We start from the raw sequence: 26,700 nt of genomic DNA on the forward strand, positions 1-26,700 counted from the left end.
AAAGAAGTTAAGGCTTTTAGATGTTACTTGATGGGAGTTACTATCATTTCTTTTGTTCCTACTACTACTGTGAAGGACATCTTTTCACAACAGGAGGTATCTTGTAGGAGATGTAGATGGATTAATAGGATACAAGAGTTTAACATTGATATTTAGATTACTAAACTAGTTAGGGGTTAGGGTTTGGCTAAATTGATGACATAAGCTAATTTAGAGGCAAACCAAATCAATAAACTTGATGATAGTTGTAGGGAAAATGTTTGTGATATGGATATCTCTGATTGGTACAAAGACATAATTTATTATTTACAAAACATGAAATCTCCATCAGAGCTAACAAATAACTAGAAAAGATCTTTGAAGTTGCAAGCTATAAGATATGTTATAGTGTAGGGTCAATTATGGTGGAGAAATATGGAAGGGATACTTTTGAAGTGTGTAGATGAAAATGAGTCTAAAAGGATCCTAAAAGAAATGCATGAAGGTGTATGCGGTGGTCACTATATGGCTAAAACTGCTGCTCGTAAGATTCTGAGGGTTGGGTTTTGGTGGCCAACACCTTTTGAAGATGCTCATGAATTTGTGAAAATATGTGATACTTGTCAAAGGTTTAGTGGAAAGTTAAAATTCTTTGGGAATTTTCCATTAAGACCAATTGAAGTACATGCACCTTTTCAACTATGGGGAATTGATTTTATTGGTGAGATTTCAAATAAATCTAGTGGCGAACATTCTTGGATCCTAGTGGCTACTGATTATTTCACTATGTGGGTTGAGGCATCCCTACTAGGAATGCAACAAGCAAAGTGGTGATCAACTTCATTTTAAATAATATTATAACCAAATTTGGATGTCCTTGGAAGATTGTAAATGATAATGCCATGTGTTTTAGATAAGAGGAATATAAAGATTTTTGTAAAAGGTATGGCATTACAAAATATACATCCTCGCCTTATCATCCTCAAGGTAATGGTCAGGCTTAATCAAGTAATAAGAGTATATTAAAAATTATCAAGAGAATCTTAGGAGAAAACAAGAAGTATTGGGACTCAAAGTTACCATTAGCTCTATGGGCTGATAGGGTTACTGTGAAAAAGGCCATTGGATGTGCCCTATTTGATCAAGTTTATGGTATATAGGCTAGACTTCCACAAAATAACCTAACGGAGATGTATAAATTTGTTCAATTGTATGAAGATGATATCATTGATGAGATGCAACTCTGAATGGATGATATCTTGCAATTAGAAGAAGCAAGGAGAGAGTCTTCTATTAAAAATGCCAAGTTACAATCACAAATGAAGCATTTATATGATAAAAGAGCCAGTGACAAAAAATTTGAAATAGGTGACATGGTACTGATGTGGAATGCTAGAATGGAAGATAAAGGAAAGCATGGTAAATTTGATCCAATTTGGCTTGGGCCATATAACATTCGTGATAAAAATGGAGAGGATTCATATTTTCTAAAGGATTTAATTGGAGGTATTCTTGAATTTCTAGTTCATGGACAATTCTTGAAGAGGTACTTTTCTTAAAGTATCTTTTTTCCATGAACAGTAGCATTAGGGTTCTTGGTTTTCCTATACATTATGTATATTTTGTAAATAGTCTCTTTGTACAGTTTGGTTTCTTGTTTGTTGTTTCTGTGTGTTGCTCTGTGCTCTTTGAAAAAGTTATAACCCCTGTACCAAGTATGTGTTCTACTCTCACAAAGATTCTAAATTCTTGCATAGACACAAGTAGTCTATCATCCCCAGATAGAGCCATTGTTGGTCTAATTTTTTGCATGATAATTTTCCCTTGCCTAGGTAAAAATCAAACTAGATCTACTGATGGCACAAAAACCTTTTAAAAATATGCAAATATTCTCCATCCTTTTCAAACTTTTTGTGCCCTTAGTCTCCCCTTTTCCTTTTTGTTTCTCACCGCCCGATCCCTGAAAGATCTACGGCAGTCGCTATCTTGCTATGAAAAGATGCAAGTGTTTTACCCTTAGCGACATAGCGATTTCCACTAAGTTAAAAAGTGGTTCCACCGAATGGATGTGCGGTTTTATTGTTATGTCGAAAGCATTAATGAGGGTGATTATTGCCTTTATCTTTCTAGCCCTGAATTAAGCATAGTCACCAAAGGTCACTATATCACTATCGAGAAATTTGTGTTTCTCACCGTTAGCAAGATAGAACCTTGATGGAAAGTAATCCCACAAAAAAAATTTCAGAAGATGGGTCCCAAACAATGCTCCATCAGATATCAATTATAAAGGTTTGGCATAGGATGACATCTAGTGCAATACACATATACACCAAGAAAAGTAACGGCATCGGGCATCGCTATATTGCTATTAGGAAACTTTTTCTTCTCACTATTAGTGATATAGTGCCCAGCCAGGAAATAAATACATGGTGGGACCTCAAATGACATGGAAAGGTGACTAGGATGAAAATAAGGTTTTGGTTTGTTGCTAGCAGTGCATATTTTACTGCATCATCAGTGCCTCAGACCCATGCCCATTCATAAAGCATATGAGGGATCCTAATCGTTAAATTGATCTTGAATCAATAGTCCTCACTATCTCGCTATGGAAAGTTGCAAGTTGTTTAGTCTATGTGACATAGTGAGTATGGGACCCACCACTTCTTCAGGGTACTTTGTGTAGTTTCTCTACCTTTGATTTGGTCTTAGATCAATGGTGTTTGTTATCTCGCTATGGTGAATTGCACGAAGGTTACGAACAACGACATAGCGATAGGGGGCCCACCATATTTCTCTTCAGAGTTCTATAAAATGGCTGCCACATGATCAATGCAGAATCAATGATGGTCACTATCTCGCTATGGCAAGGTGCTCAATTTTTATGTATAGTGAGATAGCAATTCAGTGACACATGTCCTTAGAATTTTGTGGGTTCAGTTCAAAAGCAAAAAAAATCAAGGAAAGGTATAGATGGAAGCATTTTATTTGGTTGACTACTAGCATGTTACGAAGAAAGTGGGTCAGTCCAGTTTTCATTCTGTAATCATTGATCTTGTCTTGATCAATGGTTGGTGCTTACCCGCAATTTCAAAGTGTAAGAAATTTAAGGAATGTGAGTAAGCGGTAATGAGATACATGGCCCCACTCTTAAGGATATAAGGTCTATTGCTTCTTGAATGAGAATCACCTAATGTGGTAAAAATCTATGACTAAAATTTAAAGCTGATTGAAATTTAGAGGTAACAATTATTGAGAGTTAAATATGGCGCAGAGCTCAAAGCTAGGGCACAGATATTTCATCCAAAAATCCTGAGAGTTGTGGTGGGAATTATACAAAGAGGAGGTGAAAATATAATGTTGTAGATGAAATTGCAATCAGATTTGGATATATTTTCATTTGATTTAATTCCTTCAGCCATTTGAATGTTTTGGAGGTAGTTGAAGAAATTTGTTTTTTTTGGCAACTACATAAGTTGATCTTTAGGGCAAAGCAGATTGACAAGTAAAGATCAAATTTTTGGAGTCTTAGTGCAGATTGTAATGATTTCTTAATATCCCTTCCTAATATATTTGCATATTTTAAGTGGGGATATACCAAATATTTTGGCATCATTTATGGTTTTCAAAATGCAGGTAGATGAGGAAGTTTAGTTTCAACAACTCTAGATTGAAGACTCTTTTAGTGGGACACATGTCAAATTCAAATGAGAGACCCAGAAATATTTTTGATCCTATATATCTTCCTCTTCTACTTATTTTAAGGGTTCCAATTTTTAGGACTTGTGAGTGTTAGATTGTGGTGTCTAATTAGGAAAGTACTGTACATACTTCATTTTTTTTGGGCCATGGCCGACGTTGTAGCTGACATATGGCCAACATATGGCCAACATGTTGTAACCATAAAATGGCATAAAATACTTGTATAAAAGGGTTTAGGGTTAGGTATTTTTATTTATGTTGTGATGTGAAATTTCTTCTTGCGGCAGTATTCAGTTGTAAGGCATTATGGATTGTAATCAGGTTGTAATCACTGGATTGTAATAATATTGGACTTGTAGTTTGGTGGATGTAGCCAAGGGATTGGGTGAACCACATTAAATCTTGGTGCCTTGTGTTCATTTCTGTGTGATTAATTATTTTCTATTATTGGTTATATTTACATGTAGTTTTTTATTTATGTCTGTGATTTATCCTAACAAGTGGAACCAGAGCCTAGTTGTTTTTCAGTTATCCTCTGGAGGAAAGTTTCATAGTTGAGTGGGAATCTCATAGTTGAGTGGGAGAAATGGTAGATGAGGGTAAGCTAAGGGTTGATTGGTTTAATGGGAAGAACTTCTAGTTATGGAAGATGCAAATGGAAGACTATCTATATCAGAAGGATTTATGGATAGGATCTATGAATAGGATCTTTTGGATAGAAAAGCACTTGGAAGCATTCAATTATGCCTAGCACCATTAGTGGCATTTAATATTACAAAAGCAAAGACTATATAAGAGTTGATGAATACCCTAGCGAAACTATATGAAAAGCCCTCTGCTTCAAACAAGGTATTTCTCATGAAGCATTTATTTAATATGAAAATAGAAGAAGGTGGATCTATTGCAGATCATTTAAATGAGTTTCATACTATTACTAATAAGTTATCTTCTGTGGGTATCAATTTTGATGAAGAAATTAGGGCCCTCTTGATTTTTTGTTATTTGCCTGAAAGTTGGAATGGCTTGGTAATGACAGTGAGTAATTTTGTTCCTAGATCTAGTACCCTAAAATATGATGATGTGATCAGTGTTGTTTTGAGTGAGTAAACTTGTAGAAAATCCTCAAGTGGATCTACATCAAGGAGTGCTTTGAATGCATAAAGTAGGAGTAGAACAATTGAGAGAGGAAGTAACTCTGGAAATCATGGGAAATCAAGAAGAAAGTCAAAGGGGAAGAGGTCTCAATTGAGAGGACTAAATGACTATTGGTACTATGGGAAATTAGGGCACAAAAAGAAAGATTGCTGGAATTGAAAGAAAAATGAAGGAGATAAATTAGATGGAGACAAGGAGACAAATGTGGTAAGTAACAAATCCAAAGAGGATGCTTTGCTTCTATCTTTAGATAGTATTGATGACTCATGGGTATTAGATTCTAGTGCTTCATTTCATACTACACCTCATAGAGGTTATTTCATTGATTATGTTCAAGTGGATTTTGGGCTTGTTTATTTGGGGGCTAATGAACCCTGTTTATTTGGGGGCTAATGAACCCTGTCAAATTGTTGGAAAGGGAAAAATTAAGATTAAGTTGCAGAATGGGAATCACTGGCTACTACATGAGTAAGACATGTTCCAAGGCTGAGTAGGAATTTAATTTCAGTAAGAAAACTCAGTAATGAGGGTTGTGTAGTTACTTTTAAAAATAAAAATTGGAAGGTTTCAAAAGGTTCTCTTGTAGTAGCAAAAGGTGTGAAAGTAGGCACCTTATATATTTGTACAGGTCATATTATTCCTTCTACTTTGATTGTTTCAAAGAAAAATGAATGTTCAAGAACAATTACTGCAGTTGAGCAGGGAGAACAAATAGCTACCGTAGATTCTAATACAGTGCTATGGCACAACAGGCTTGGGCACATGAGTGAGAAAGGTATGAAATTACTTCATTCAAAGAAATTTTTACCAGGTCTAAAATGTCTTAATATGGATTTCTGTGAAAGTTGTGTGTATGGAAAACAAAAGAGGGTGAGTTTTGTAATGACTGCAAAGGAAAACAAAAAGGAGAAATTAGATCTTGTGCATACAAATGTATGGGGACCAACTCAAGTATCTTCCCTTGGTGGCTCTCATTATTATGTTACATTTATTGATGATGCAACTAGAAAAGCATGGGTTTATTTCCTTAGACAAAAATTTGATGTATTTCAAACTTTTAAGAAATGGAAATGCTCGGTTGAAAATGAGACTAGTAAAAAATTAAAATGTCTCAGATTTGATAATGGTGGTGAGTATTACAGTCATGAATTCAAATATTATTGCTCCACTAATGGTATTCGTTGATAGAAAATTGTTCCAAGGACTCCATAGGAAAATGGAGTGGTTGAACGCATGAACAGGACTATAATGGAGTGCTCAAGGAGCATTAGGTTGCATGTTGGGTTTCCCTTACACATTTGGGTGGAGGCTATCAATATTGTAGTATATTTGATTAATAGAGGTCCCTCTACTTGTTTGGGCTGTGGCATTCTAGAGGAGGCATGGACTAGTAAGAACGTGAGTTATTCTTTTCTCACGACCTTTAGTTGTGAAGCTTTTTCTCATATAGACTCTAAAAATAGAACCAAGCTAGAAGCTAAATCAAAGAAATGTGTCTTTTTTGGATATGGCATTAATGAATTTGGTTATAGGCTTTAGGATTTTGAAAATCATAAAATTGTTAGAAGTCAAGATGTCATATTCAATGAGAAAGTGTTGTACAAAGATCTATTGCAGCAACATGAGAAGAAAGAAGATGATTATGTAGTGTTGGATGATACTCCAAAAGCTAATGTTCCAACCATTCCTCATGATGTGCAACAACTGCAACAACAAATACCACACACACCGATGAATGTTAGATGGCCAACAAGGCAAATTAGACCTCCATAAATATTTTCTCCCTCTTTGTATTCTATTTTACTTACTGATGCTGGTGAACTTGAAAGTTATGATGAAGCTATGTAGGTGGATACTAAGATTTAGTGGGAGTTTGCAATGAAAGATGAAATGGACTTTTTGCTAAAGAATAAGACATGGGATCTATGCAAGTTGCTTGCAGGTAAAAAGGCTTTACAGAATAAGTGGGTTTATAGGTTGAAAGAAGAGGAAGGAGGTCAGAAAAGATTTAAGGTCAGGTTAGTTGTAAAAGGATTTGCACAGAAAAAGGGAATTGATTTTGATGAGATATTTTCTCCTGTTGTTAAAATGACTTCTATTCGTACTGTTTTAAGTCCTGTGGCTACTAAAGATTTGCATTTAGAGCATTTGAATGTTAAAAAAACCTTTCTTCATGGTGATTTGGATGAATAAATATATATTTCTCAACCATAGGGTTTTGAGGTTAAAGGTAAGAAGAACTTAGTGTGCAAATTGAAGAAAATTTTATATGGCTTGAAGCAAGCACCTCGCCAATGGTATCTAAAATTTTATAATTTTTTGCATGAGCACAAATATAATAGGTGTCATTCAAATTACTATGTTTATTTTAAGAGGTTGGATGATGATAGCGACATTATTTTATATTTATATTTTGATGATATGCTTATAGCTGGGTCTAACATGGATCATATTAAGGGGCTAAAATGCCAGTTAGCACGTGCATTTTCTATGAAAGATTTGGGGGCAGCAAAACAAATCCTTGGTATGAAGATTTCAAGAGATAGGAAGAATAGAACATTAACGCTATCTCAGGCTGATTATGTTGAGAAGGTGTTGCAATGTTTCTCTATGGAGAACGCTAAAGCTATTAGCACACCTTTACTTGGTCCTTTGAAGTTGACTAAGGAGATGTGTCCTAAGACATAGGAAGAGGAGGATAAGACATCCAAGGTACCCTATGCTTCAGCTGTAGGAAGCTTGATGTATGCTATGGTATGCACTAGGCCAGATATTGCACATGTAGTGGCAGTCGTTAGTAGGTATATGAGTCATCCAAGATTTGAGCATTGGAATGCTGTCAAGTGGATTCTTAGATATTTGAGAGAAACATCCAATAATTGTTTACATTTTAGGGGCTCTACTACTAATTTTTAGGACTATGTTGACTCAAATTTGTTAGGGGATATTGATACCAGGTGGAGTACTATAGGTTATGTATTTACTATTGGTGGGGCAGCCATGAGCTAGGTTTCTAGGTTACAAAAGATTAATGCTCTATCCACTACATAGGCAGAGTATGTTGCTGCTATAGAGGTAGCCAAGGAGATGATATGGTTTCAATTCTTCTTGGAAGAGATGGGACATCCTCAGAAGGATAATTATTTGTTCATAGATAGTCAGAGTGCCATTCATCTTGCAAAGAATTATGCTTTTCATTCTAAGACTAGACACATATAGTTGTGGTACCATTTCATTCGGTTAGTTTTGGAGGATGGATAGTTAAAGCTAGAGAAGATCCATACAAATGACAATCCAGCAGATATGTTGACAAAGGTTGTAACAAGGGAGAAGATGCACTCCTCTTCAACTTTGGTTGCTCTTCTAGACTGACCATGAATAAAAAAATAGCAAAGTACAAGGTGGTTTGATCTAGTGGGAGCCCCATGTGGTAGTGGTATTGCTATAGGATAAGTCTCCAAGTGGGAGATTGTTGTTTAGTGTGGATCCTGATCAGTCCCCAAGTGGGAGATTGTTAGATTGTGGTGACTGATCAGGAAAGTGTTGTACATATTTTAAAAAAAATTGGGTTGTGGCCAACATTGTAGCTGACATATGGCCGACATATCGCTGACATGTTGTAACCCTAAAATGGTATAAAATACTTGTATAAAATGGATTAGGGTTAGGTATTTTTTATTTATGTTGTGATGCAAAATTGCTTCTTGCGTCGATATTGAGTTGTAAGGGATTACGAATTGTAATCAAGTTGTAATCATTGGATTGTAATAATATTGGACTTGAAGTTTGGTGGATATAGCCCAAGGATTGGGTGAACAATGTTAAATCTTGGTGCCTTGTGTTCATTTCTGTGTGATCTATTATTTTTTGTTATTAGTTATATTTGTACGTAGTTTTTCATTTCTGTCTATGGTTTATCCTAACAATGAGACTGTAAGGTTGGCTCCAATTTTCAGAGTTGTGATACCAATTTTCCTAGTGTTCATCTATTATGAAATTCATATTGTATTCCTTTTGAGGAATTTCATATTACATAGTCATTCTTTGTGTATTTTTTGAGTTTTGATATGTAGATGATGTGTTGGTTTCAAGGAAATTAATGCAAAGAGTTTAACCTTCTTAGTTTCATTCTGATTCTCATCTCCTTCTTTTGTTATCTGTAATGTTTTGTGTTTGAGAACAAAGAGCTTGAACTCAGTTGCAATCTCTTAAGGTTGTATATCAGAATAGATTTTCTATTGGAATAAAGAGCCAAGTAAATGCTTGTTTATACTGATAGGGTTACAGGTTACACTAGAAGGATTTTGTGATAAGTACGAGAGTTGCTCTGAAGATTGATGTCTGTTTGCAAGTCAAATAGATAGATCAGATGCTTGAATATATGAGTATACTTTAGGTATCCATCTGCATGTCAAGGTTTAGTTGATGTCCAATGGATAAGGGACTGGTAAGCTTGAAGGATACATGTTCTCTATTGTTGCATACCCAAGTTATGCTGAGAAAATCAAATCTTTAAATCAAAATCAAATTCAAATCATCTTTACATTTTATGTTGAAGAGCTATAATAGAATGCTCTCACTCAACTTATGAGATTCATTGGATTTACATTTAGCTATTGTAGATCTTTGTTGTTTCATGAGTTGTTAGGAGATATAAGGGTCATAATCTACTTTGTTAGATCCAGGGATATGTTTTGCACTGGTACCATATTAATTGGATCTGAAGGTTCGCTCGCCTAGGTCTAGTAGAGCCTTAAGTGAAGAAGGATTTATCCTTATAGTTGGCCCAAGAATGCAATTAAAGTACATCCATCATAGGAATTTTCTAGCCTTAGATGCATTTGTCTGGTTTCTTGGTTATTTCCAAAATTGTTAAATCAAGAGCAAATAGATGGATGGCAAGATAGAGGTTGTGAATAGAATCTTGGGAAATTTTTTGAGATGATTAGTTGGAAATAATTCATATTATGTGAATAGGAGTACTAGGAAAATACCTTTTGAGATTATTACAGGAATGTAACTTAGAGCTATATTAGATTTGAAGGATGTTGTTCATGAAGATAATAGAAGTGTTGAAGGGGAACAAACTTTTGATTTTATGAAGTCTTTACATGAGGAAGTGAAGTTGAGGTTGGAACAAAGTAATTCAAGGTATAAGGAGAATCCAGACAAGTCTAGAAATGTCATATTTTTGAATTTGGTGATGAGGTAATGATTCATTTGAAGAAGGGTAAATTTCCTATTAGAACATATAGTAAGCTAAAAATGAATCATTTCTTAGCATGAATGTTGATGATACTACATTAGGGGAGTATCCTAAGCATTGGAGAGTATTGACATGTTGCATTTATGACTATGTTTTTCATTGATGTCAACATAACAGTAAGTCTATGAAGACTGACAGAGTAGTAGATAGAGATCTTATTTGTATAGAAAATATTTTGATTATCTAGTAATGTATGGTCATAGACATGTCTTATATTGTGTCTTGATGACAAGGTTCAATGTGTAGAGTCTAAGTCAAAGATTTATGGAAGATATGCTTGATTTACAAAGAGAAGTGTTGAGATAGAGTACTTGAGAAGTCATATCCAATGTTTGTATTATATCCTTTTATAGTGATATAATATGGTGATGTTTAGTTAGCTAGTGAGAAAGGATAGTTTGATGGTGATGTTAGCAAGTTTTTAGGTCCTAAAGGCTCATGTGTGAATTTATGTATAAACTATGAGCTGAAAGTGCTATTGTAATTGTGAAATAATGAATTATCATATTATAATTATTTGGGAAACCCTTAAGAGTGACTCAAGGATTTTTTTTAAAGATGTGGTATAAAGGAAGGATTTTTTCCTTCTTTTTAAAGTGTATCAAGTATTGTATTGAGTACAAAGTGTGAAAAGGAGCAGTGTGTTTACTAAGTGTAAGTAAGCAATCCAAGGGATTATTGGATGCAAGATTTGTGATTTGGTTACAAGATAAGAAGGAGAATAGGGTAAAAGAACAAACCTGTGTCACCTTTTATAAAGAAAAGTGATATCAGAATGTTACAGCTCAACATTAATGACAAAAAAAATGGTATTTGCGTTTAAAATATGAAGATGATGTAAACTGATGACATGTGTAGAATTGTATGAATTTTATGCCTATAATTTTTATTATTTTTTTGACTAAGAATTTATTCATTTCATTTTATTTTGAAGTCCATTTTTTAACTGTAAAAAATATAGGATGTAGTTCACGTCAAACAAACATGTGCAAATCATCTTTTTTTGTTATGATTTGAAAATATTTTATAGATGACATGTATAGCTAGTGCACAAAAAAAGAAATAATTATTTTTGATGTATATTTTCTTTGTTATAAGTACTCAAGTTTGACCTTGTCAAAATCCAATAGTTTTTTCCTCCCATCAAAACTTCCCTATCAAATCTATACCTTCTTGAAAAAAAATTACATATTCATGAAGAGGATTCTCTCCTCTAGTGATAAATATATTTTTTTTAATTTTTTGATATGATTTACTATTTTTTTTCATTTTTGTAGAGAGCATCTTTTGAAATGTTGAAATATCGACTTATAATATTTTTAGATTATAACATATTATAACTAATCAAAACACTCAAAAATTTATATAATGATGATATTGAATCTGAAATCTATAAAAGGGTATTTTTAGTTTTTTTTTTAAATTGAGTTTTGATAGAGAAATGAGATTTGACCAAAATAGGTTTTTGTATCACAAACGGTGACACAAATCTATGCTTTTACCTGATAAGTTTAGTTGATAAGACAAAGGAATAGGAAGGAAGTATAATTTATTTATAGTGTGATACAAGGAAAATGTAGAGATCATTTGGACAATGGGTTTATTGATCTTACCCTTGAAGCTATTTGGCTAGGTGGGTCTAGTTGTCTGCCACAACTCCTAATAGGGTTAGCACACCTCCTAATAGGGATTCAAAGTCTCCTAAAAGGGACTAATATGTATTCAATGTTATTATTGACTCCTAATAGGGTCCATCCTCTAACAAGGAATATTTATATTAATACATCATCTTGTGGCTACCATCCCCACCAGGGTTTTCCCTCTAATCAATGGTTTCCCTAGTTAACATATCTGGTGTTATTATGCATGAGTATGTTGTAGTGGTTTCTAATTATATTTCTCATATGGGTAAATTTTAATAAGGTTGATAATTGTGATATTAGTTATATAACTAATTCAATGCCCCCCCCCCCCCCCCCCCCGCCCCCCAGTTATATTAGTGGACTATGTATTCTAATAGTTGGTATTAGAGGATCAGGTCCTTAAAGGATAAGCTTAACAACTTTGGGAGATCGATGGCGAATATTTTTAGGAAGGATAGTCCTAGATTTTATGGGGCAAACTATGATATTTATAAGGAGAAGATGAAGACTCATCTATTATGTACGGGTCCAAGTTATTGGATCTTGACCAAGAGTGATAAGATAATTGTCAAAGAAGATAAACTTGAAGAATGTAATGAAGCAGAGAGAGATCTATTCATGTGCAACATGAGAACTAGAGAAGCTTTACTATCAACTCGTCTAGAGAATAAATATAGTAAAGTAAAATCACTAGAAACATCTCATAAGAATTGGAAAGCATTGGAATCTATTTTTCAAGATGATACACATACGAAAAGAGTAAGATTACAGAATTGGTTATGTTCATTTCAAGATGCTAACATGGTGGAAGATGAATCTATACAAAGCTATATTGGTAAGATATTAGAGATTGTTCCAGGAATCAAGGCATTTAGTGGAAAGAAGGAAGAAGATGAGGTTATTTGAAGATCTTGAAGTCTTTAACACCACCATTTAGGAAAGTAGCTCAAATGGTTCAACTACTTATACCTTGTACTAAGGAGTTTACTAGGGAAACATTACTAGGAATATTGGTAGAAATAGAAGTAGGTTTCAGATAGTTGGGTTAACTAACAGGAGTGGAGATAACTTTCAATGCCTTGAATTTTCAGCCAAATCTATCTAGAAGTGCAAGTACACATGGAGATTTTGCTAGTAGTACCAAAACCAAATCTAATGAAGATGAGAAGATTGAAGAAGGTATAACACTTCTTGTGAGAAGAGAAAATGATAATAAGAATATTTTTAAATATTGGACTTGTAATGAGTTTGATCATTATGTATTTATATATCCTAAAAGAGAGGAAAAGTATAAGGGAAAGTTCAATCTTAGGAGACCTAGGAATTGCTTGTATGCCAATGAAGAAGAGGAATATGATGGAAATGGTTAGAGTGAAAGTGATGATGAGCTAGGATTTGTAGCTATTAAGGAAGATGATTTTGATGAAGAAATTAAAGAAGAAAAGGCTCTAGTTTCCTAAGTTGAAAAGAAATCTAATTGGATAATAGATAGTGGTTGTTCACATCATATGATAGGTGATATGAAAAAGTTTTTTAAATTTAGAAACTATGATAGAGATATTGTTAGAGTCGGCAACAATGTAGCCTACCATATTATAGGGTTTGGATCCATTACCTTAGATGGAAGAACTAACACTGATGATATTTATTTTTTTGATGGATTAGAGCATAAGTTTTTGAGTGTTGGACAGTTGGTGGACAAAGGGTATCAATTGCAATTCACAGAAAATACTTACACTATCAAGGATAAGGATGGTAAGATGATTCAAATTGTAAATAGGTTCAAAGGTAATGTATTTTAGTTGAATCCTACTTAAATTATATGTTTGGTTGCTAAAGTGGATAATAGTTGGCTATGGCATAGGAGATTATGACATATAAACTTTGATAGTATTGTAAAAGTTAGTGGAAATTGTTGACATATATCTGAGTGGTCCCTCTAGAATAATAGGATTCTATGGTGAAAGGTATTTCATGATTTTTGTTGATGATTTCACTAGAATTATATGGGTAGCTTTTCTTAAAAAGAAGAATGAAGCTTTTGATAAGTTTAAGATATTTAACAATATAGTTGAGAATGAACGTAATTTTAAGATCAAGTGTTAGAGATAAGATAGAGGATGAGAATTCACCTCTAGAGAGTTTAATACATTTTGTAAAGAGAATGGAATCAAGAGATAATTATCGTCACCTAGGACACTTGAATAGAATAGAATTGTAGAAAGAAGATACAAATCAATAGCAAAGGAAGAAAGGGCAATGTTATTTGAGAATAATGTATCCAATAAATTTTGGAACGAAGCAATCAATACAACAATGTACACTATGAATAGAGTACATATTAGAAAAGGTATGAAAAAGACACCTTATGAACTATGGTTTTGTCATTCACCATTAGTCAAGTATTTCAGAATATTTGGAAGAAAGTGTTATATTAAGAAAAGAATACAGATGTTTTAATCATAGAACCAAGACAATAGTTGGCTGCACAAATATAAATATTGATGAAAATTTTGGAACTAAGGAAAATATGTTAGATTATAATTCAGATGAAGAAGAAGATAATACTAGAATTATTAGACAAAATGTTGAAGTTTTCTTTGAGACTAACAATGATCTACAAGATGATGTGCAAACTTTTGAGCAAAGAGAAGAGCAAAAGTTTGAACCTAGAGATAAAACAAGAGTTGAGATGTCAACTCCTATCCCTAACATGAATCTAACAAAGGATCACCCTCCAAAGAAGATAATTGGAAGTAAAGATAAAGGTGTGATGATAAGAAACAAATTTAATGATGAGATATGTTTGATTTCTCAAGTTGAACCTAAAAGTTCGTATGAAGCCTATAAACATGATCATTGGATTCAAGAAATGAAGGAAGAACTAGATCAGATTGTGAAGAATGGAACATGGGATTTTGTTCCTAGGCCTAAAGACAAGAATGTGATGGGAACCAAATGGGTATTTAGAAATAAGATGAATGAGCAAGGCAAAGTTGTGATAAATAAGGCCATATTTGTATGCAAAGGTTACTCATAGCAAGAAGGCATATGCTATGAAGAGACATATGCCCATGTAGCTAGAATAGAAGCATTAAGAATGTTCTTGGCTTATGTAAAAAAATAAGAAGATCAAAATATATCAAATGGATAATAAATCAAATTTCATGAATGAAGAACTTGAAGAAGAGGTATATATTGAGTAGCCTAAAAGTTTTCCTCTAATAGAAAACAAGGATATGGTATTTAGACTACATACCAAAGAAATTTCTATATGGTCTAAAGAAAGCACCAAGAAGCTAGTATGTAAGGTGGGATAGCTATTTGACAAAAGTTGGATTTGCTAAAGGTATGACAGATAGTAACTTGTATTTGAAAGAAATTGAGAATAGTTTGCTGAAAATAGAAATATTTGTTGATAACATCATATTTGGAGGAAATGATGAAGAAAGTGATAAGTTTTCTGAAGAGATGAAGAATGAATTTTAGATGAGCATGATAAAAGAAATGAAGTTTTTCCTATGATTGCAGATTGTGCAAAACGGTGATGGTATTTTTATTTCACAAGTTAAGTACTTGAAAGATTTTTTGAAAAGGTTTGATTGGAAATTTGTAATCCTATTGGTAAACCTATGATAATTGGTCACAAGTTATCTAGCAAGGATGAGACACCCATAGTTGAGCAGAAGAAGTATAAATCCATGATTGGAGGTTTGCAGTATTTGACTCACACTAGACTAGATATAGAAAATGTAGTTGGGGTTGTAGCTAGATTTCAAGTTGATCCTGAGTATCATTATGCAATATGAAGAGAATATTTAGATATTTGAAAGGAACATTTGACTATGGAATTTGGTATGATAGATCAAATGATTTTCCTCTATGTGCATATATGATGCGGATTGGGGAGGCACTATGGATGAAAGAAAGAACACCATTGGTGGAGCATTTTTTCTCGGAAGAAGATTGGTTTCTTGGTTGAGCAAGAAACAAGATTGTATTTCATAAAGTATAGCTAAGGTAGAGTATGTTGCTGCAACAAAAAATTGTATTCAAGTGATGTAGATGAAACAAATGTTGAGGGATATCAAGATTAATTTTGTAGAACTTGTTATAATATACTATACTAATACAAGTATAGTATGTATGTCTAAGAATCATTTATAGAATTCTAAGACTAAGAATATATTTATTAAGTATCATGTCTTGAGAGAGCAGGCAACAAAAGGAGATTATATTGGAATATGTGACTACTAAAGATCAGATTGCATATATCTTTACAAATACTTTACCTAAAGATACATTTGAGTACTTGAGAGGTATTCTTGTAGTTATGCCACTACCTACTTCTAAGAAGATGATGTAGATATTGCATCAGTCCAATGGTACAGAGCACTATTGTTAGACTAGATTGAATGTTGATGCTTCTTGTATGGGGGAGTATCTAAGATGAGTTGAGTCTTGAACAATGTCTTAGGACACTTGATTTGGTTGAAGGCTTGGAGCAATAATTGACATAATTAGAACTTTTTCATTAATTTCAATGGGGAGGAATATGCAAAAATATCTCCTAAAAAATGGGTTTGAAGAAAACATCTTTGTAGTATGTATGAAGAGAAGATTAGGAAGATTTAGAAAGATTCATATAAGAAAGAAGGAGGAATATCTCTATGAGGGAGATATGTAGCATGAAGAACCTTGTTGTATGGTGAGTTTTTTACTATAAACAACTATTTATGATCCTAAGAAGATGATGAATAGAGTAGTGTTCTAGAGGTTTTCAGATTTGATTTATGAAGATGATTTGAAAAGTTGAGAACTGTAAAAGCAGTAGGAGAATATTGTTTTGGTATTCATTGAACTTAGATATTTTGCATTTATGTTGCCACAAATTCCAAAGGGGGGTATTAGTAGAATTAATGCTAGTGATACTATATTGGGGGATTATCCTAAGTATTGGAGAGTTTTGACATGTTGCATTCATGATTATTTTTTCATTTATTACAACATAGCAGTAAGTCTATGAAGACTCGCAGAGTAGTAGACATAGATCTTATTTGTACAAACAATGTTTTTATTTTATGGTAATGCACAGTCATGGTCATATCCTATACTATTTCTAGATGACAAGGTTCAATGCACAGAGTCTAAGTCAAAGATTTACAAAAGATATGCTTGATTTACATATAGCAGTGCTAAGATAGAGTGCTTGAGAAGTCATTTTTGATGTTTGTATTATATCCTTTTACATGGATATAATTTGGTGATGCATGGTCATCTAGTAATAAAGGATAGTCTGATGGTGATGGCAGCAAGTGTATAGTTCCTGAAGTCACACATGTGAAATTTTATATATACTGTCAGCTGGTAGTGCTATTGTAATTGTGAATTAATTAATTATGTTATTATAATTAATTAGGAAAGCCTCAAGGATGACTCAAGGAATTATTTTTAAGATATGGTATAAAGGAAAGATGTTTTCCTTGTTTATAAAGTGCATCAATTATTATACTAAGTATGAAGTGCAAAAAGGAGAAGAGTGTTTGCTGAATGAGAGTAAGAGATCCAAGGGATTATTGGTTGTGAGATTTGTGATTTGGTTACAAGATCAGAAGGAGAAAAAGTCTAATTTCCAGGGTAGAGAAAGAGGAAGGAAGTAAAATTAATTTCTATTATTCTACAAGGAAAAATATAGAGATCTTTTGGATAGTGAGTTCATTAATCTTTCGCTTGAAGCTATTTGGGCAATGGATCCACTTGTCTTCTAGAACTCCTGACAGGGTTGGCACAACTCCTAATAGGGTTGGAATCTCCTAATAGGGATTGATATATATTTAATGTTATTTTTTACTCCTAATAGGGTCCATCAACCCATAAGGAATATTTATATTAGTACATCATCATGTGGTTACCATCCCCACTAGGTTTTTCCCTCTGATCAGTCGTTTCCCTAGTTAACATGTCTAGTGTTATTATGCATGAGTATCTTGTTGTAGTTTCTAATTATATTTCTCATATGATTAAAGTTTAATAAGATTGATAATTTTGATATTAGTTGGATAACTGATTCAAACCCCCCACCGCCCCCCCTCTTGTTTATATTGGTGGACTATATATTCTAATAGAAGTCTGGTCCTTATAGAATCTTGAGGAAGTTTGACGGTGGTAATTCTTATGAAGTTGAGTTTACTAATGGCATAGATATATCTTGTATATTCAACGTTATTTATTTGTATAAGTATCATGAGTTGGATGATGATGTTGTTATAATAGATGATTATTCTAAGAAGTAGATGGAAGAGGTTGAACAAATGTTGGATTAGAGAATTGGTAAGAACACAAGATGAAAAGATTACTATAAATATTTGGTGTAAGTGTAAGAATAGACTAGTTGAAAATGATACATGGATTTCTCAATCTAAATTAGATTCAACTCAGGTTGTGAAATCTTAATGACTTAGCAGTATCATTTCTTTCAACCTTGGTTGTCTAATGCAGAAGTGTCTTGGACTACCTTGCTATGTTTCTCATCTTTGTGCATTTTGGCAATCATTTCCAAGTTACAGTTTCTACCGAGTTTGTTTAGTATTAATTGAGTTCCCTATGTTGGCTGAGTTCCTATAGTATTGGTCAAGTTCCCTATGTTGGCCAAGTTCCTATAGTATTGGTCGAGTCCTATTGTTGCCAAGTTCATTCATTTGCTAGATGATCTGATTGGTTTGTTGATGCTTAGTTCCTTCTTTGGTTGAGTTTGTTTAATATTAGTTCTTTGTATGAGTTGATTTGTCCATTTAATTTGAATCATTAATTTAATGTAAGAATCATACATTGGGATGTGTGAAAAATATTTTAAGGTTGACCTTCTCTTATGTAAATATCTAGAATCTTTTGTAAGTCATTTTGGAAAGTATAAGTAGAGGTGTCTAGGCTTAGGTTAAGTAATGTCTTAGAGAGTTGGAAAAGGATAAAAATGATCATAAAAGAGTAAGTATAGAGTTATAATTTGTAGATATCATGAATCTTAAGGTTGTAATCATCTTATAATGGTCATAACCCCAATGGCCTTATAACTAGGCATATTTTCTAATAATTTAATGAATCAATAAAGATATTGATGTTTCTTCTCTCCATGGTGTTGTTCTCTATTATTTGCTTGCATTGTGTTAACTATGTAGGGTGTTTGGACTATTAGGTGTGCCTTCAGCCCTAATTTCCCAATAATACCTACATCAAGTAAAGATTAGTTGAATAACCAATTTTATAACCATTTGATCAAAAGAAAGTGCTTTAATAGAATTTCAAAGGAATAACCAATAATCTCTATCATAAGCTTTTAAACAATTAAGCTTCATTAAAAAATCCTATTTTTTGGATGCTTCAAGAGAGTGAATATTTTTATGAATAGTTATGATCAAATATAGGATCTCCCTCCCAAGGAAAAAATCTATTTGGGTGGACCAAAATAATTTTAGGGACCTCATAAAACATTCTAGGTGTGAGAACTTTAGAAAACAAATTATACAACAAATTTCATAGGCTTATAGGTCTATAGCCATCAAAAAAGTAACACCTTATTGCTTAGAAATGAGAGAAATAAAGGTAGAATTTATTTCCTTCATAAATATTGGAAACCAAAGATTTCCTTCACATTGTTAGATGCATCTTTTGAAAACAATAGGCTAAAAGTTTTGGAAAAAGAACATGGGTAAGCCATCTAGCCCAAGTGATTCCTACCCTTCAAAATAAAAGTTAGACATCTTCATTTCTTTGTCAAGTGGAATAGAGAATAACACCTTATTCTAAGCACTATCTATAGTAGAAGGGATCGACAAAATTAAATCATCTTGATCAAAGAGGCTAAGATTGCAATTTTAAGATAAATAGTTAGGGAAGTACCTAAGCACTTCCTCCTTAATCTCATTGTTCTTTCAAATCTTACCCTCTAACTTTGGATCATTTTAATCCTTTTAGTTGCCTTATGTTTGAGGGTTTTCATTTAGAAGAACTTAGTGTCCTTATATCCAGATTTTATCCATAAAACCCTTTATATTTGTCTCTGATGAGCTTCCTCTTTAGAGATAACATTATGATACTTTATAAGAATCTCATTTTTAGACTTTTTTAGAGAATTAGTAAAACCCTCAACTTGTATTCTATCCTAAATTAAAGTAAGGTCATTTTTAATCTCCTCTTTAGACTAAAAGATATCTCCAAAAATGTACATATTTTATCTTTTGACTTTCTCCTTAACATTCCTTATCTTCTTAGCTACTTTTATCATAGCAGTACCCTCTATACTTATATTCCACCATTGTTTTAATCATATCCTTTAGGTTAGGATGATCCATCTAGATGCATTCAAATATAAAGGGGAAGTTGATCCTAATAGAGAGTGGGGTATCCATCAATGAAATAGGGGAATGGTAAAATTCAATATGATTGAAAGAGGGAAGAGAAAGATTATACTTACTTAACCAACTAAGGGAGGAAGTGCTTTATTAAGTTGCACTTGAATGAGATAATTCCCAATCGTTTATTAGAAAAAGTATAATAAATGTTTATGATCAACATAAAATAGAATATTGTTATTAATTAAATCCATCAAATCAATCATTTTCTCAACCTAAAAAGCTAGACCTCCAACTTTACTATTCTCTCTAAAAAGAGTATTGAAGTCTACCATTGCCATCTATCTTAAGTCAACAACAATCCCCTAGAATTTTCAATCTTTTTCCAAAATATAAATCTCACTAAATGAGTATTAGAAGCATAGATTTTCATTTTTATGTACTCAAAACTATCCCTAATATGTTGTGTTGGGACTCAAAATTGAAACCCCAATTTTGAGTAACATTGATGAATCAAGCCTTATAAATGCTTTTAAATGCACATGTACCCAACCATTCATTTGAGGCCTAAGAGGTGTTCAATTCTTCTAGCACCTTACATTCAGTGTTTCTATCTATCCCATGATGGTAAATTTCCATTTTGAGCCATTTCATGGAGTCTTGTTTTGAGTAGTTTCCAATTCTACATTTTTTGCCTTAATGTCAAACAGTGATAGGAGGCTACATTTTCATTTGAATATCTTGCACCTAGTAATGTTTCATGACTCTCTGCTTTGGGAGTGTTTAGTGTCCACACTAGAGAGCCTATGTTTTAGATTTTGAGTCATTTTAAATCTATTTAACTAGATTTTAAATCCCTCAAAGTTGGTCATTTGTCGATATCATGCTGATATGAATTGTTCTAAATTCTAGGAAGCCCTATTTGACTTGTCATAACTTTGACTCAGTTGATCAAAATGAAATAACTAATTTTGCATTGTATTTTGGATGTTAGAGACTTACTATGTTTCAATTTCAAGCTTATGAAAAATCTATTTAATTAGTTTTCAAAAATGATTCCAAATGTAATTTCTAACTTTTTTACTGGTGTCAAGAAGTGTAGATTTGTCAGTACCCCTATTCGTGATGTCATAACTGAAAATTTGTTATAGGTGAGATCAAATGGATTTCACCACTATGTTCTACTCTAACAATACTTCAGGTATGTCAATTTTCAAGCCTTGACGAATCTGTCTGCACACTTTTCTAGGTCAATTCCATTTGCAAAAATCACCTTTTTGCCATTGTTTCCAATTTGCAAATTCTAAGTAGCCTACTTTGACTACTTGCCATTTGCACCCTATTATTCATCATGAGCCCAAATCACAGATTCATCCTCTCCTCATGATAGTGAACAAGTTCCCCAATTTTCATTTCCCCAAGTGTCGATTTGCCCTATTTTTAAAGCCAAAACCGAATGTGTTTTATTTTTTTCTAACATGTTTTCTTGCAGGCAGTTCTGAAAGGGAAAATTTGACAGTCAATGTCTTTTGACTAAGAATTTGTCATGAGACAAGATTTGATAGAGTAAGATATTGCTAAACAAAGAATCAATGTGTTTCATTTCAAAGCTAAGTCAAAGGTTCAGATCAATTTTTAAAGCTAGTCAAAGGACCTCTTGGCACAAAGTTGACAAGTTGAGATAAAGTTATAAAATGAATTCTAATTGGTAGTTTAGTGATGGATTTTGATTTGGATTTCTATCAGATAATTAATGGATCAGTTGGACAGTTTAGTTTTTTGGAAATGAATTTTTTTTTTAGCTGGACCTACTTTGTGGCCTAGCTGACTTTGTTTGGATGATAGGGAAGGTTTGAGGATGTTTTATGATGACTTTGGTCACTATGCTATTTAAATGCAAAACATGTTTCTAATCAAGCTAGGGATGATGGTTTACTTCACACTACTTATGGAACCCCCAACTACATTGCCCCTAAAGTCATCAATGATAAAGGTTATGATGGGGCAATATCAAACTTGAGATCATAAGGTGTTATCTTGTTTTTTTTTTTTTTATAGTAGGGTATTTTCCTTTTGATGGTTCAAATCTCATGACATCATATAAAAAGATTTAAAAATAAATTTACCTGAGATTTTAGAAAATGAATGGTTTTGGGGGAACTTCTAAAGAAATTTTTAAGAAATCTCCTAATTTGAAGCTTGTGTTTAAGAGTACTAAGAAAAAGAAATTGAAGAAGAGGATGATTCCATGGGCTAGGTAAGACTATCATGCTGCATGGATTGTCGAAGAAACTAATGATGAAAATGACACTGGTGATTAAAGTGAACTTGAGGATGGCATGGAGTTGTGCAACAAGGATCAAAATGACAATTGTCATGAAGAAAGTGACAATCTTGAAAATGCTTCTGTTGTAGGAGATCACAAATTTATCTCATTTTCTTTAAGAGATTATGATGAAGAGACACAAACTAAATTTATATTTGATGATGATAACTTTAACCACATGGAAGTGCAAGCTGAAATCCAAAGACTAAAGGAAGCACATGCACAAGATGAGGAATTTCTAGATGAAGTGGACACACCAATGGATGTTCCAACTCGGCAATGATTTGTAAGGTATAGAGGTTTGAAATCTTTCTGAGCCTCAAGTTGGGACCCAAAGGAGTCTTTGCCTGAAGAATATGCTCATATATTTGCATTTGACAACATTGACAATTGAACAAGAAAGCATGTTTGGTTCAAGGCCAAGTCCAAGCAGGAAACTTTCTTCAAAAGAAGGACCCATGAACCATGCTAATGTTACTATCCTTAGTAGATTGGGCCCCGTTTCCATTTACAAACTTTGTCAACAATCGTAAACATGTTGTACCTACATCATAATTTTTTTTTCAAGTGATGTTTGAGGATAGGCTATTCAAAGAAGAACCATTTGAAAATCAAATTTGGAGTTATGCACTAAAATTTCTTATAAAATTCTTGTTCATGACTATTTAGTGGGAAGGTTCAGATGGGTTTTCACTTTAGAGGTGGAATCTAGTTCTGCTCGTGCAGCAAACATTTTGAAATACTATGGGCATGGGCAACATCTCCATCAATGAACACAAAGTGGAACATTGGCTCTTCCTTTTCATCACTTGCTCCACCAAAGGACCATGCCTTTGGCCTCTACAATATGTATTGCTCTACTAAGAAAACATCCAGATATGTTAGTCTCGAATGGCATGTGAAGAATGGGTGGTGTGTGAGTGGAAAGTAGCATGTAAAGAGGAGAGAAGCTATTGGTTAAAGAGGCAAGAAGCATTAAAAGAGGACATTACTGTGCATGAGCAGGGACCCCATGGTTTACAAGAAGCATCCATGAATGGATTTGATCAATGAGAGTGGTTGGAGACATGATAATTACTGGAAGTAATCACTACTTTAGTAGATGGTATGGTTTCTTTTTAGGTGCAAGAGAAATTCCATCTATGGCCTTTAGTCCCACATTGGGTGGGCTGACATAGTTTATAGTGTTTAAAGACTTCTCCACTTAATTAACACAGTGTCTTAAGGACACACAACTTTCAAAATCCATGAGTTGCAAGGTGAACCTTGTGGTTAGTCAAGACCTCAAATTTTGAGCCCTAAAAAAAAATTTAGATGAAGATACTCATGCAATGATGTGGCAAGCTCAGAACCAGAAGTGCAAGATTGTGCCATGTGGTGCATCCTATGGTGGATGCTTTCCTGCAATATGAAGATGCTTGAGAGTTCAATAAAGCGGGCAAGCACCAAGCTATCACATTGTAGTAGACCTAGCCAGAGATGAGGTGGCATACTTGGTCAGCATGGTGATGTGGAACTTGGTAGTGAATCTTGAGATGACACATGGTGACCAACAAATTTAGAATAACTGCATAGGATTGTGCCACATGGTGAATCCAATGGCTGGCACTTCCCCACTTTAGGAAGTTGCAAGGAGGTTAAGAAATGTAGGAATGCACCTAGGCACCACATTGTAGTGGGCCAAGGTCTAAGATGAGGTGGTAGCTAATGAGAAAATGGGGAGGCCAATTAGGTGTTGCCACGTGCTGGCCCAGTCAAACTAGGTTTGACTCGAAGTGCTTAGTTGGGAAAAAATTCAAAAGTGTCAAAAAATAATTTTAATTTTTTTCAAAAAAAAAATGCATGTATAGAATTATAAATCCAAACAAGCATATTTTCTTAAGTTTGAACTTTAGAAATTATTTTAAATTTTTGAAATTCAAAGTGTAGACTTGATATCTATAGCAGGGGGAGTACTATTTTTCAAAGTGACTTTCAAGGGGTTTCCCATAGGTGAATCTATGCATATTATATATTACCGAAACTAGGAGAAGATGAACTTTTTGATTGTGGGGTTTTTTTTTGCATAGAAATTCACTAGTTTAAGTTATAGGCAGAAATATGAAATTCGGGGCCTTCTCAATGAAATGCGCAAAAAATAAAAATGTAGTTACAGGCTTCGTAAAACATGGTAAAAATGTAGTTGGGTTAAATTTTGGTCACCTTCATTCAGATTAAACCCAGATTTTTACTAGCATTTCAAGAGTTTTTTAGATTTTTTGTGACAAAAAAGTTTACATCATTCAACAAAGATATTTTTTAGATCAGTTATAGAATATTGATGAAAACTAAATTAAATCAAATAGGTAGAAAGAGAAAAGAGGTTTTGCAACAATAAAGGATGGAATTTCCAGTGGACACATGTTGTCTTCAGATCAGATCCAGGAATCGAATCCTTGTCTATATCTTCTTCTTTCTCATCCATTGTAAGGGTTGGTTCCAGTTTTGGAGAAAAAACTACTCACTGCTATGATACCATTTTTTGGTTTTAGTTTTGATGTGTTCCCATCACTATCAAACCACATTTTCTTCAGCAATTTCTCTTGTATGAATAGTAGCAGTAAATATAATGTAGCTAGTTCTAATTTGTTAGGAATTTCTATGTTTTAATTTTAGGCATATGAATGTATAATTTCAAGGAAATGAATATAGTTGAGCAGAAATCTCTTTAGTTTCATTCTAATTCTCATCTCCTTCCTCTATTATTTGCAATGTTTTGTGTTTAAGAACAAAGAGCTTAAACTCATTTGCAATCCCTTAAGGTTGTATGTATGGATTAGTTTTCTATTGGAACAAAGAGCCAAGTAAACGGTTATTTACCTTGACAAATTTGTAGGTTTCATTAGGAGGATATTCAATAAGTAGTGAGAATTTTTATGAAGAAAGATGTATTTTTACAAGGTGAATGAATAGATCAGATATCTGAATATATGAATATGTCTCAAGTATCTGTATGTATGTATTTTATTCATAGAATTTCCCAATGGATAAGGCACTAATCAGTTATAGGATCAATTATTTCTTACTGCTGCATATTTGGGGCTTTGTTGAACTCAACATCATTAATCAAATGCTTTTCCCTTTCATGTTGAAGAGCTACAATAGAATGCCCTCACTCAGCTTATGAATTTCATTATCTTATGTTTAGCTACTACAGATCTATGTTATTGCATGAGTTAATAGGAGAAATAAGGGTTTCATCGACTACCACTAGATTCAAGAATATGTTTTGCACTAGTAGCATATAAGTGAATATGAGGTCCACCCACCTAGATTTTTCAGAGCCTAAAGTAGAAGAAGGGTCTAGCCTTATAGTTGTCATGGTGTTTGAAAGGATATGTTAAGGATGGGAGTTAGCTACCCCTAGATGTGTCTTTTTCTCATTGGGGTAATTTGAAACCTGTAGCATTTCAAAACACCGACATGTTGAAACTTAACAATATTAAAAGTTCTTTTATAAAGAAAAAAAGTACCTTTGATGTTCCATGACATTATTTTCATACTCTAACTTCTAGGAAAGCTTCCACTTCCCATTAACAATTTTCTTTAAAAATTCCAATTCTCTAGTTTCCTTAGTTGATCTTCTACCTAGGACCTCTTTTCTTAGATCCCACATCCACATTCTCATTTTTATATGGCATTCCAAAGTTCTTACCACCATTCTTATCTCACCCTTTTTCTCATTTATTTTCTCTTTTAGTTTCTCCCTCAATCTTTTTCTTACTTTTTTGCACCTTTATCTAATTATTTCCCCTAAGATATTCTAAAGATCCCTCAACCATTTTAATACCAAAGGTATTCTCTATTCTATAGACTGAAAGAAGCTTTCAATATGTAAAAGATCATCCTCAAGAGATATTTGAAGAGGAATTTCCTCATTTTGGGTAGTACTAATTTTTATTCTCTCTACCTTAAGTTCTAGAGTGTATTTCCAAAAGGCCCTGTCAAATTTTATTTAGCATTAGCTCCCTTTATCTCCAAAATTCTACCTTATTTATTATTGACTTGATCTAGTCCATTTTTTATTGAACCTCCATGATGGGGAAGATCTCAACTAAGGTCATTTTCTCGTCTAAGAATCTTCTAGGATTCTTCCTAAGCCTATTAGGGTTCATTTCCTCACCCTATCTCAAGAGGAATCTTCTTTATGTTCTCCTTCTCCTTTGATGCTCACCTACCAAGTTTTCACTTCTTCAACTCTACTTAATCCTTAGCAATCAATGGATCAAGTCCATCACCTAACAA

This window comes from Cupressus sempervirens, chromosome 9, assembly GCF_028749045.1.
Source record: "Cupressus sempervirens isolate cs-2001-9-10 chromosome 9, ASM2874904v1, whole genome shotgun sequence".
In the NCBI taxonomy this organism is placed as follows: domain Eukaryota; kingdom Viridiplantae; phylum Streptophyta; class Pinopsida; order Cupressales; family Cupressaceae; genus Cupressus; species Cupressus sempervirens.